This window comes from Vanellus vanellus (genome assembly GCF_965231255.1).
Source record: "Vanellus vanellus genome assembly, chromosome: 21".
Classification (NCBI taxonomy): domain Eukaryota; kingdom Metazoa; phylum Chordata; class Aves; order Charadriiformes; family Charadriidae; genus Vanellus; species Vanellus vanellus.
Genome location: NC_138926.1, coordinates 129661 through 143723, shown reverse-complemented (window position 1 = coordinate 143723; position 14063 = coordinate 129661).

Sequence of the window (14063 nt, the reverse complement as noted above, 5' to 3'; positions counted from 1 at the left end):
CAGCGCTGGGCTCCCTGTGCGGGACGGGCAAGTCCCAGCGGGTCTCTGCCCTGGTCAGATCTGGGGAGGAAAGCACAGGGCACCCTGAGGCAAGGGAAGAGCAGCACCGGCTGCCACCGCTGCGGTGCCTAAGGAGAGGGATCAACTGCCTCCCACCGCTTTGGTGCAAGGAAAGCTCTGGGGCAGAGCTGGCCCAGAACTGCCATGGGCAATGCTTTGCCATGCCACACGAGGAGGCTGCAGAGGGGAAGTCACATTGACTGCAGCCAGCAGACACCAGGTCCCATGGTGGGCCACCCCTGGCTCCCTGAACGGCAGCTGGGCACCCTTCCTGTGGTGGCACTGCGGTGGGGACCGTCCACTCAATTGTGGACACTCCCTTCTCTCCAGGGTGAGGAACAGCCCCTGCCGAGCCCACTCTTTGCCAATGCCAGACCTGTAAGATTGTCTGCAGCTCTGTGAAGCCAGAGGCAGCAGAGCTGAGCACCAACGTCCGCAGCATGGTGTCCATGGCGTCCAGGGTCTGCAAGGAGGACAAAGCGTTGTGGCAGTCTTTCTGTGGTGCCTCTCACCCCCGGAGATGGACCCAAAGTCCCCACGCTAAGGGAGAACACCCGCGCTGCCTCGCCGTGGCCAGGAGAGGCCTCAGGGCAGACAAGCTGCTGTGGGCAGAGCAGCCTGCAGCACTGGACGTGGCCAGGCCCATGGGAAGGGGACGAAGGGATGAGGGTGGGCAAGCAAAGCCGAGCCTCTGCCCTGCCTTGGATCTCTGCTTGGTCTCAGCACATGGTGGCCAGGGAGCAGCCCAGAGGGACTGGGGGCTCCTGTAGCTCAGCCAGAACTTACGTCAAAGTAGAGAGTAGCGACCAGGCCCTGCATGTCTGTTCTTGGAGGAAGCAAGAAGACACTCCTGAAGCAGGCCTCTAAGAGGCTTTTCATCTTGCCCTCCCGCACCGCCTCCACTTTGCTGCGAAGAGAGAGAGGGGCCCGTTGGACACAGGTGCTTTGATGCCTTGGGCAGTTGGACACGGCCCTCTGGAGCAGGGGCCCCCGAGAGGGACAGAGGGTATGCGGGGAGCCCCGCCAGCTGGCACCTCCTCCCTCCCCGGCATGGCCCAGGCCAAAAGGCCAAAGGACAGTCCTGGCAGGCAAGCCTCCCGCTTTGGACAATAGCCAAGAGGTGGCACCGAGCTGCAGGATCCCTCTGCCCTCCCCTGCGCCCTCCCAACAAGCTGCGAGCAGCGCGGAGCAGTGGCCTTCTGATGGCACCACTGGGCTCTGCCCAGATGGGGGATGCCCTGGCCAGGCCCAGGGCCACGGGCTGTGGACAGGTGCCAGCCATACCATGGGCTGGGCAGGTACCTCAAGGCGGCGATGGCAAGCATGGCTTGCTGCCGCACCGCTGTGCGCAGGTGGTCCCTGGGCTCCTCTTCCAGCAGCACCTGCAGAGCAAAACCGGGATGAGACCTGGCAGCCTCCAGCATCCAGTGCCAGCAGACCCAGCACCAGGTGGCAGGGCTGGCGGAGACCCTCTGCCCCCGCCTCGGCACCGGCCCCCAGAGTGCCCCCAGCCACCCCCAGCACTGGGGTCTCTGCTGGCAGGGCTTCTCAGCAGCCCCCAAGTGCCATGGTGCAGCTCAGAGTCCACACACGCTTGCCCCTGCCCTCCCGCTGTCCTCACAGTGTGCTGGTGCCCGGGGACCTTGCCCCCTCCCCAGACCTGCCAGGTGTCCCCTCACCTTGATATTCTCTGCCAGCTCAAATCTGTGGCAGAACGCAGCCAGGTCCTGTGACAAGCCCTTGAACCTGGCAGCTTTGCACAGGGTGCAGATGGTCTTTAGGAACCGCATCCTCTGGGCCAACTCCTGGCAGCCGGCGGGCAGAGAGGCAAACGGGGAGCGTGAGAAGGCAGACACATGGCCTGCAGCACTGGAGCACTGGAGCTGCAGTGCTGCGCAGGAGACCTGCGGGGAGCAGCTCTGCCCAGCCAGCAGCCCCCCTGCAGCCTCGGCAGCAGGCAGCAGAGCTGGCGGCCCCATCAGGAGATACAGGGACAGCTACCATGGAAATGGCCGTGGTTACCTTTTCTGAGCTCTTTAGGAAAGCCTGGATGAACCGCAGGGATTCTTTTTCCGCTCTGTACAGAGCCAGCCAGCTGGACGCAATAGAGGTGGCCCCTAGTAAAGGAGGAGGGTTGGAGAGAGGGGCCAAAGGCAAACGCCAGGAGCGGAAGGAGCTCTGCCCTCCATCCAGCCCCGTGCCCGCCCCCCTGGCGCAGTCTCCCCGTGGGTGTCCGGGCTGGAGGGTGCCTGGCAGATGGGCTGCGATGCTGGAGTGCAGCGTGGCACAGGAAGGTACGAGAGCACCGGGCTTAGGGGCTCGCTGTCAGACAGTCTGGAAAGGTCCCTGTCCCCCACCACTGCTGCCTCCTGCCAGGCCAGCTGCCTCTCGCTGCCCATATTCCGAAGCAGGAGCCGGATCCCCTCTGCTCTCTCCCGCCCTGGGGGAGGCTGTGCTGGGGCTGGCTCCCAGCCCCCAGCAGCATTCCGGCAGTGCCGTGCTCCCTGCCCGTGAGACCCCCACTGCTGGTGTGCCGGGGAAACAGGACCCTGGCATGGGTCAGGCTGCGGTCGCTGGCCCCAGCCCTGCCCAGCCCGGCAGGGCCCCTCACTTACCGATCTTCAGCGGCTGGGGCACGCACAGCTCGTGGGGCTCCGGTGGAGAGCTGCTCTCCTGGGGAGTCCTTTTCTCCTCCCAGGCCACCCTTGGGCGCTTGGGGGGTCTCTGCGTCATCCTGTGAGGTGGAGGAAAGGGGTGGGAAAGGGGGAAGCTTTGGTGAAATGCCTTGGCAGCACAGGGATGCCGGGGGTGACGGGGAAAGACGTGGGCTCTGCGCAGAGGCTCCTCGCCAGCTCCGCAGCACCGTGGAGCTGTCCTGTCCCGTCGCTGTCCTGCCAGACACTGCGGGGCAGGGGCCGTGGGCTGTGACAGAGGCGGGTCACAGTGGTGCCCTTTGTGACCCGCCTCCCAGGCCAGGAGGGGCAGGGTGTCCCCTGGGGGGGCACAAGCCCCCCTCTCCCCTGGGCACTTGGCTCCTCTTGGGGTGCCACAAGCCCCACGTTTGCCCTCCTGTTCCCCGGAGACCTCCCTCTTGCTCTCCGCTTGTGCTAGAGCTCCGTGTTCTCACATCCCAGCATGTCCCCAGGACCGTCCATTCCCTTCGGTGCACTCCAGAGCCCTTCCTCATTCCCTTGGCAATGTTAGATCTCTGAGATTCCTTCAAGCTTAACACGTCATATTTTTTGTCGATTCCTCTCTTCTTTGCCTCCTACCAAACAGGAAGAGCTCCTGCCGAAAAGAGGGAAAAGAAAGCGAAGAATCTTCCACTGAGTTTGCCTGTTTAGGATGTGGCAATCTTTCAGAAATGGGGATTGCTGTCTTGCTGGTTTTTTCTTGGTCTGTTTTTTGACTGTGACCAAGAACATCATTGCACTGGTGCTGGCTGACCACCATCTCCAGCCCTCCACGGACATCCTCTGGGCCGCCTCTCCTGCCTGATGGCCTGCTCCTCCTCCCAGCTTTCAGAACAGCAGGAAGCCCATTTCTGCAGGGTTTGCACAGAAGTTTCACAGTTGGAGTGTTTTGGCCCATGGGGAACGTTATCTCCAGGCAGGGGTGTCTTATGCTGGGGCTCTAGCAACATGGAAACTTCTCCCCTGCCGCACAGTAGGAAATACCACTTTCTGCTTTGAACCCCTTCAAATGCCCCACAGACTTGGGCCCTCTCTTCTTTCCTTTCTCGGTCCAATTTTGTTCAATATATTAATTAATGACGTGTATGAGGGGACAGAGTGTATCCTCAGCAAGTTTGCTGATGATGCCAAACTGGGTGGGGTGGCTGACACCCCAGAGGGCCGTGCTGCCGTCCAGCGTGACCCAGACAGGCTGGAGAGCTGGGCAGAGAAGAACCTAATGAGGTTCAACAAAAGCAAGTGCAAGGTCCTGCACCTGGGGAGGAAGAATGTAAAGCACCAGTATAGGTTAGGGGCGGACCTGCTGGGAAGTAGCTCTGAGGAGAAGGATCTGGGGGTCGTGGTAGACAGTAAATTATCCATGACCCAGCAATGTGCCCTTGTTGCCAAAAAGGCCAGTGGAATCCTGGGCTGCATAGGGAAGAGTGTGGCCAGTAGGTCAAAGGAGGTCATTCTCCCCCTCTACTCTGCACTGGTGAGGCCACAACTGGAATACTGTGTCCAGTTTTGGGCTCCCCAGTTCAAGAGGGACAGGGAACTGCTGGAGAGAGTCCAGCGAAGGGCAACTAAGATGATTAAGGGCTTGGAGCATCTCCCTTATGAGGAAAGGCTGAGAGAGCTGGGACTCTTTAGCCTGGAGAAGAGAAGGCTGAAGGGAGACCTTCTTATGGCGTACAAGTATCTAAAGGGTGGGTTGAAGGAGGATGGAGCCAGGCTCTTTTCAATGGTTCCCAGTGAAAGGACGAGGGGTAATGGGAACAAGTTAGAACATAGGAAGTTCCGTTCAAATACACGGGGAAAACTTTACGGTGAGGGTGACAGAGCACTGGCACAGGCTGCCCAGGGAGGTTGTGGAGTCCTCTTCTCTGGAGATTTTCAAGACCCGCCTGGATGCAGTCCTGAGTCATGTGCTCTGGGCAATCCTGCTTTAGCTGGGGAGTTGGACTAGATGATCTCTAGAGGTCCCTTCCAATTCTGAAAACTCCGTGTTTCCGTGATTCCGTGATTCTGTGACTGTGTCTTCAAAACCACGTTTTTTAAATCTGCACAGCGCCATGCTTCAAAAAGAGGAAACGTCCATCCAAGACTCCCACACTAAAAGTGCCGGGGGTAAAAGTGATGCTGGTCCTCACTGCCTGTACCTGAACAAACTATGCTCTCTCGTCTAAACCATCTTAGCATTTTGAATCAGTCCCCTCATCTACAGTCTAAGAGACACAGTGCTTTCCAGGTGGTTCAGCAAGGTCTCCTTGAAACATACGGATCTCATTGGGATCCTAATAAAATTTGGCTGCTTTGAACAGCATCTAAGCTGCTCCTTAGTTATGCCTTTAGAGACCTCTAGAGATTACTAAGGTGGGCAGCAGAGAGGACAAACGCTCTTTGATGATGTCTGCAGTCACAGATCACAGAATCACAGAATGACTGAGGTTGGAAGGGACCTCTGGAGGTCACCTGGGCCAACCCCCTGCTCGAGCAGTGACTCCCAGAGCTGGTTGCCCAGGACCCTATCCAGGTAGCTTTTTAGTATCTGCAAAGGTGGAGACTCGACAGCCTCCCTGGGAGACCTCTGCCAGGGCTCAGTCACCCACACAGTAAAAAAGCGGTTTCTGATGTTCAGAGGGAACCTCCCGTTTTTCAGTTTGTGCCCGTTGCCTCTGGTTCTGCACTGGGGGCCACTGGAAAGAGCCTGGCTCCATCCTCTTTGCACCCTCCCTTTGGATATCGATACACATTGATGAGGTCCCCCCTGAGCCTTCCCTTCTCCAGGCTGAGCAGTCCCAGCTCTCTCAGCCTCTCCTCATAGCACAGACACCCCAGTCCTTCAGCATCTTTGTGGCCCTTGGATGGGCTCTCTCGAGTATGTCCATGTCTCTCTTGTACTGGGGAGCCCAGAACTGGACACAGTGCTCCAGCTGCGGCCTCACCAGTGCTGAGTATGGGGGAAGGACCACCTCCCTTGACCTGCGAGCAACAGTCTCGTGCTTACAGAGGCTCTCATTCAACTGGAAAAGAACTCTTAGGTGTTTCTAGCTCCATCCCCTTATATAGAGAGAGGGAGAGAGATGTTTGTTTGTGTGTTCATTTCTTTATTTTCTAATTTCCGGAGCACTGACAAAAGGAAAGAAATGAGATATCACACACTGCTGGCTTGTTTCTCCTGTTAAAATATGTTAGGATGTGTAATCTTTTTGGAAAAAAACGGACACGTTGAAATAATGAGCTTGTGAGCTTTGTGCAACAGAAGAGATAAAAGGCAAGCTGGTACAGCCTGAAGGTCCACATGAAGGAGGAATTCACAGGAGGAATTCACAGGCTGATACTGAAACTGCTGCGACCCCTAAATAGATGCTGAATGTGTATTGATACAGCTGTATTTAACCAATAATAGTTTGTGTGTATAAGGTTAAAGGCCAATGAGCACAAGACACGATACTAACCCACATTGTAGTAAAAGTATATAACACTTCAAGTATTGTACTAAAACGGCTTCAGCACGATCATAGTGGTCTGCGTCTGAATCCCACCGCAAGTTGGGTCCACCCCGAGCCTCCTCTACTTGATGCAGACCAGAGGCAGCTCCCTCTGCCTGCCTCTTGTGTGCCCCTCACCATCCCAAAGGCTTTGGGCTGGGCCCACAGCAAGTCTTTTCTTGGGCTGTGGAAACCAGGAGGGGGACAGAAGGGTCCAGATGAAGTTTCCCAAGTGCCAAATAAGTCAGGAGGCATTTTCTGGTGTTGTTTAATTGTCTGTTTTTTTTAATGGTTTATTGCCCAGTCTTCTTCCATGTTGTCAGTCACTTCTGTTGCTCTTTTACTCAAAATGTGTTTCTGTAAAGCACTGTTCCGTTCAAACACACGGAAACAGTTCTTTACGGTGAGGGTGACAGAGCACTGGAAGAGGCTGCCCAGGGAGGTTGTGGAGTCCCCTTCTCTGGAGATTTTCAAGACCCGCCTGGATGCAGTCCTGAGTAATGTGCTCTAGGCAATCCTGCTTTAGCAGGAGAGTTGGACTAGATGATCTCTAGAGGTCCCTTCCAACTCTGATAATTCTGTGATTCTGTGATTCTGTGATTTGGATGCAATGAAGGAAGTCTGTTCCTTTGTGTCCTTTGCCATTGATTTGTGAGGAGAAGAGCAAGGGGGAAAGAAGAGGAGGACAATCAGCAAATGGTTGCGGTAGTTCAAGAAATCCCTTCACTTGAAGCTGTTATCCAGCAACCGAAACAAACCAAGACCTTTTCCCATTGCAGTTTCTCTCATGGGACCTGTGTTGTGACTTTTATCATCTGGACTCTAAGTAGCTATCGATTTTATAAATATTTTTCCAGCTCCCCCGGTGATGAGTTTGCAAAGAGAGTGACAGTTCCCTGTTCATGTAGGTTGATTTCTGAGGTGTATTGGGGTAAGGACAGTTTTCAGCCTATTTGGAGCCAAGTGTTGAATCTGACTGTGGGCAGTAGGTGGAGGGAGGTCATTCTCCCCCTCTACTCTGCACTGGGGAGGCCACAACTGGAACACTGTGTCCAGTTCTGGGCTCCCCAGTTCAAGAGAGATGGGGAACTACTGGAGAGAGTCCAGCGTAGGGCAACTAAGAGGACTGAGGGATTGGATCATCTCCCTTATGAGGAAAGGCTGAGAGATCTGGGACTCTTTAGCCTGGAGAAGAGAAGGCTGAGGGGAGACCTTCTTATTGCTTCTAAGTATCTAAAGGGTGGGTTGAAGGAGGATGGAGCCAGACTCTTTTCAATGGTTCCGAGTGACAGGGCAAGAGGCCGAAGTTGGAAGTTCCATTCAAATACAAGAAAAAACCTTCTTTACGGTTAGGGTGATCGATCACTGGAAAAGACAAAAAGGAAAAGATTGTCACCATGAGGCTCCTCAGACACAGCACAAGGGCCCAGAGGGGTTGTGAAGCCTGTCCTTGAGGGTACCCAAACATGACTGAACTAAGTCCCAAGCAACGGGATCCAGCTGGGGCTGCTCTGAGCAGAAGCTTGGACTGAAGACCTCCAAGCGTCTCTACCAACCTCTATGCTTCTCTGGTTCTTCGAAGGTGAGCTGTCCTGCCTTCCCCAGATGGGCAGCGACAGCCACAACCTTGTGGAAGGCGGCCTGTCGCACTACCACCCAGGCCCCTACTTCAGATGAAGAGCCACTGTCAAGCATGGGGGGCTTTGCCACTTGCAGGGCACTGGGTCAGTGGCAGGGCACTGAGGACCCCCAGCCCTCCTGGAACACTGTTGCCACCATCTTGTTGAGACCCCAGGCACGGGATGAGGAGAGAGCTGGAGCCCAGGGCTCATGAGGGGAGCTGGAAGGTGGTCCCTATGCCCAAGGGGTGGCCTTACTCTCAGGCAAGCAACATGGCGGGCAGGAACGAGCCACAAGAAAGAGGCTTTTGGCCCCCTCGACCCTCCTCCTCTTCCCACCTTTGGGCATGTTTCAGGCCACAGTCCCCCCATGCCCAAACATACCCTATTTGGCCACACGCATCAGCCACAGTCCCAATCAACATCACAATGGCTTCCTGATGTCATCAGCCACCTCACACTGCCTGTGCTTGGGGACCTATAGAAGCAGGGGTCCCTGCAGCTGGCCCACAGTTTGCCGAGCTTCCAGGCCCTCGGATGCCAAGCATGCTTGGAAGGAAGAGGAGCTGGAGCAGCGAGGCGCATGGCTGCCCACCTTGGTGTGGAACGCCGCAGAGCCACTCCCCGCAACCGCAGAGGAGGCAGGCTCACCCCAGGAGGAGGAAGCTCAATGAGCAGAGGCAGCACACCACTCCTGATGGCATAAGCGCGGCTGACCTCGATTCTATAATCAGAGGCATGCAGCGCTTGACCATAAGTTCACCAGGAGACGGTGTGGAGCCCAAGCGCACCTGCCTGCCAGGGAACAGCCAGAACAGTGAGGCAGATGGCCCTCCACTTTGGCATGGGACCCCACAGAGATTCTCCCTGCAACCAGGGAGGAGGAAGGCACCTCCCAGGAGGAGGAAGCGCAATCAGAGGAGGAGGAACATCACTCCTCATGGCACAGGTACGACTGACCTCGCTTCTGTGGTCAACGACACAGAGCGCATGTCTGTAAGCCCACGAGAGAACAGCGTGGAGCCCAAGCGCATCTGCCTGCCAGGGAGCAGCCGGCGCAGCGAGGCTGATAGCTTCTCAGCTTGGCATGGGATGCCACAGAGCCGCTTCCGGCAACCATGGAGGAGGAAGGCACCTCCCAGGAGGAGGAAGCGCAATCGGAGGAGCAGGAGGAGGAGGAGCAACATCACCACCCATGGCATGAGTGCGACTGCTCTTGCGTCTGCAGTCAATAGCATGCAAACAACAGCATGCAATCGACAGCAACACATTTTATATATTAACTCCTTAACTGATTAAATTGGGTTGGTGAATGTGAAAGTTCTGGGACTGCTCTTGCTGTTTGTGCCGTAAATAATTTAAGCAATTAAACCTCGTTCCGCTGTGTTGGTGGTGCTGTTATGGTTGGAGAGACCTATAACAATTTATTGTCATTTAGGCAATCATTCTATCACCGAATGAGCCCTCCCCACCCAGGAAATGGAATTGGGTAAAACAAGGAAACCCAGGAGTAAGATTAGGTAATTAACATTAACAGCACATTCTCCTTTTGCTTCTCATTACTTGTACGTAAAAAAAGCTGAAAATCAAAGAAGCGGCCAATTTATTGTCATTTAGGCAATCATTCTATCACCCGATGAGCCCTCCCCACCCAGGAAAGGGAATCGGGTAAAACAAGGCAAACCAGGAGCTGAAGTAGAAACAGGTTTAGTAGAGTAAGATTAGGTAATTAATATTAACAGCACATTCTCCTTTTACTCCTCATCACTTGTACGTAAAAAAAGCTGAAAATCAAAGAAGCGGCGGTGCATTCACACCTCCTCCCTAAGCCCGCTCCTCGCAGCGGGTGCTGCCAAAGCGATGCCAAAAGGCAGGAGTTTGGGAAAAATACCCAGCACGGTATTGAAATACAGGTCCGAAAGACCTGTGGGTGGATTTAAAACACCGCTGCCTCACGGAAGGGTTCCACATGCGGATTCCTGCTGCGAGTCTCGCTGCTGTTCCACACCGCTTCCAAAACCTCACAGTTCTGATGCATAAACAGAATCTGGTACAAATTCTCCGGCGCCAGGACGGCGCGCCCATGCTCCAGGGCGCTTTCCCCGGCAGCGAAGGCCTGGTCTGACAGGAGGGCGGTGGCAGGGATGGTGAGGTACTGCTGGCTCAGCCACCCCGTGGCCGGGAAGCGATGCTCGTTGTTCTGCCACCAGCGCAGCGGCTGGTGCTGCACTTGCAGAGGGGCTCCAGGATGTAGTTTTTTAGTTGCTGGTGGATCTTGGGGTTCTCTCCATGGCGTCCTTCGCCAGAAGGATGTCGTAGCTGCTCTGAGACGGGGTGCTGGTGCATGGGTCCTTGCGAGCAGTCAGCTGGCTGCCGGCATCTGCACCTGCGGCTTTGGAATCCAAGTTTGGCACCCCAAACTGGGTGGCAGATGTGGACTGGCAGTTGCAAACCCTCAGCAGCATGGTTCTCACTGGCTGGTGCAGCTGACTTCTCAGGCTGGGGCTGAGAAACCACATCTCCTGGAAGTGCTGCCCAAATCAGAGGACTCTTTGGGTCGGGGGATCCCTTTATGGTGTCCTGGTTTGTGCTGCACGGGCCCTTGAGGACACTGCGTGTCCGCTGCAGTGTCTTGGTGCTGTAGTCAAATCCCTAACATGGGTTCAATTACAGCATGTCTGCCTTTACCAAAGACAGCAAACTCTCCTTTGGAGCAGGGAATGTGAACCCTCGCTTTGAATTGCACCTTTGATACCATCTTCACGAATGGAACCGGAATATTAAGATTTAATTTGAAAAAGCTAAGGGGATTTGGATTAGGGAAATGGAAGGTTCTGGGGAATGATTCTAAAAATTGGTGTTGGCGTATTAACGAGACACAGCAACCTGTGTTGGTTAAGCAAACAGGACCTTGTGATCGATTCCCTCAGGGAATGCAGTTCCCTTCACTGTGGAAGAGTGCAGAAGACGGAGAATGGCATTACGTGCAATCTACTCCTTGGTGTATGGATTGTACAGAGAATCAGTCAAAAGAGAAGACAGGAAAAATTAATTTGCCTCCTGCTTGGATGGCAGAAATCTATAAGAGGAAATAGAAGTCGGAAGGTTGAACAAGATCTTGCATGGCTTTGAGTTTGCCCGGACCACATGGCTGCAAAGCCTATTGCGAAACCCAATCATTTTTGTTATCATAGTGATTTTTGTTTGTGTTTTGTTTGGATGTCTTACGAGTATCGTTATCAAGCAATTATCTCAATCTTATGTCTTAGTGATAGGGGATAGGAAATGAGGCTCACTGAAGTACAGAAAGACTTGGGTAAGTCTCAAAGGGGGGGAATTGTTGTAGTAAAATTGACATAAAAAAGGAAAATTAAATGGAAAATGTAATTGAAGCAACAAAGGAAACCTGCTGTAGCTCAAGTCCTCGATACTAATCCAACAGTATTTATTTACCTAATCTCAAAATAGGAAATAGTAGACACAATTTCTCTACGATTCAGTTAAGGAACTAACCATCAGACAGTGTAGCACTGTTGGTAAGCAGGGTATTCCTATCAAGAGAGAGACGCACTGAAAGCCTGGTCAGCAAACCAAGAAAACCACTTGGAACTGCCAAGATCAGCAGAAAAGCAGGTAAAAGGTGGTTCCGGCAGGGGCAGATGGTGACCACCGACTCATTGACCACCTCCCCAAATGATACCACCTATTAAAAAAAGAAGAGTGGACATCAGAGCTATCAGAGCGTGTCCTGTGCAACCCCAGGACGCAGGGAACCCCTGGGCATCTCGGCGGGGTCACGGCTGCTCGACTGCCCCAAGCAGTGGCCTGAGTCTGCGCATACTTACTGAGGCTGGAGTCTCTGCAGCTGGGCTGCTGCTGCCATCTCCTCTGCTGGGAGAGGCTTTCCAGCCTTCCTCCACCTCTGGCTCCTTTCTCCTTTCTCCTGGGCTGGGCTGGAGGGTGGGGAGTCCAAGTGCCTCCGGTGCCGAGTGCCTGCCAAGGAGGAGACGCTCTCAGCAAACCAGACAGCAAACAGAGGTGCCCTTTCCGAGGGGACCTCCTGAAAGGAGCCTGCAGCGGGACCTGGGAGCTGGGAGACCTGGCACTGCGTGCCCATCCTCACGGCTGGCGGCTGCTTTTCCCCTCGCACCCTGCCACCCACCTCTCCCACACAGGGCTGAGCAGGCAAAGCCCTGCCCTGCTGCTTGGGGTCAGTCCTGCTCCCACCCCTGCAGACCTGCCACCCTGGGTGCCGCGACAGAGAGGGTGGCTGCTGTCTCAGCGCTGTCAATGGCTGCCCGTACCTGGGGCAGCTGTCGGTCCTCCCCTGCAGACCAGGCTTCCCACGCCGCCCATTCTGCCCTCGCTTTTTCCTGCCGCTCCTGCCACCGCGTCTTTAACCTCTCCCACTACTTCCTGCCTTCCTCCTTGGTGCTGGGGGGGGCTGCCTGGACTCGGGTGGAGCGCACTGCAAAGAGACACCAGCAGGAGGCGGCATGAGCACAGGGCAGGTTGGCCTCCTGTTTGCATCTGGGATCAAAGCTCCCCAGGCTGGCAGAAGAAGCAGGGGAGGTGGGGCCGTTTCCCAGCAGCAGCTTCTCAGGATGCCCTTCTGTACCTGGGAAAGGAGGAAGGTCTTCAGAGGAGCCCGGTGGGGAGGGCGTTTTAACGGGGCTGTGCTCAGCCCGCGTGGGGCAGGGTCCCACTGGGCAGAAGGACCCCGTTCCTGTACCTCTTCTCATCCTGTGCTTTTCTGCAGCCTTCTGGTGCCAGCTGGAGAATGCCTCGGCCACCCCTCTGCTCATCACCAGGAACTTAAACCTGGAAAGCAAATGATGACACAGGCTTGAAGAGGGGGGACCCCTACCCTCTGGAGGTCCCCAGCACTAATCCTCCTGGCTGTCGCGTGAGGCATGGCATCCCTCTCCCTTTGTGGGATGCCTTTTATTGGCAATCTCCCCTCAACACCAGAAAACGTGCCTCTTCGTGTCCTCTCCATGTGCAGTTGGTTCTCTCTGCTGGCAATGGCAGCAGGCTGGCTGCGAGAAACACGATCATGATGTCCGGTTGCTCCAGGAGAATACACGTGCAGCCCAAACTCAGCATTCGTTAACCAGAAAGCAGTGCCTTCAGGACTGATCCCTGACTCGACGCCTAGTGTCGAGCCCAAACAACACGTGCTCCTGAGCAGGAACTGGCAAGCCACCCACTCGCTCGAGGGCTGCAGAGGAACGGCACACAATTCGGGAACGCGTGGTCAGGAGCAGCCTGCATCCCTCGAGTGGTGGTGGCTCCATCGGAAACCACTGCACCTGGCGTCCACAGCCTCTGCAAAGTGACACAGGGATGTGAGAGGGTTTCCAAGGCAGTTTTCTCTTGGCTCCCAAAGGAAGCAGACCTGTCGCCTGCTCCAAAAAAAGCCACTTCTCAAAACCCCTCGGCCAAACCCTCCTCCCTGGAACTCTCCAGAGCTCTTGTCCTGCTGCCCAGCAAACACTGGGACTGTGCAATGTCACTGCCAGGCTTTTTGTAAGGCAAGGACCCAGAAACTGAGAAGAAACTTTCTTTGCTGATGGAGAAGTCAGTGGGGGTGAGCATGGGGAAAGGCGTTTGACTGGCCTGCCACGTCCAGGCTGGCCAATGGCAACTGGGTGTCTCACCCTTCCATAGGCTTCCCAAAGACACTGGAGCAGCCTCAAAACCTCAGCAACTTATGGTGTTATCGTGGTTTGGCCTCAGCCAGCAACAAAGAACCACGCAGCCACTCGCTCGACTCCCACAGCCGTGGGAAAAATCAGCAGAAAAGGGCAAAACTCGTAGGTTGAAATATTATAATTTAACTGAACAGACAAAGGGAAGGAAAAAGAAAAACAATAACACCAGTAAAGAAATATAAGAACACGATTACAGTACCACCGCGAAGCGCACCGACCAGACCCGCACCACCACAGCCCACCCCCAAGTGGCGACTGACTCCCCCTCCCCGGCTAGCTCCTTTTATAGCGGGGCATGGGTCCCGTGGTATGGAATAAGTGCCTCCCCTGCCGGCTCCTTAAGGAAATTAACCCCATCCTTGCCGGAACCAGGACATTATCCACCCCTTATTCCATACCATCTATGTCATGCCCAGATCTTTCAGTTCCCATAGTCTATGAGCCATCCCTTAAAAAATGTCCATTAAGCTCACGTAGTCCATGACAGTAGGCTCCAGCGGTGAG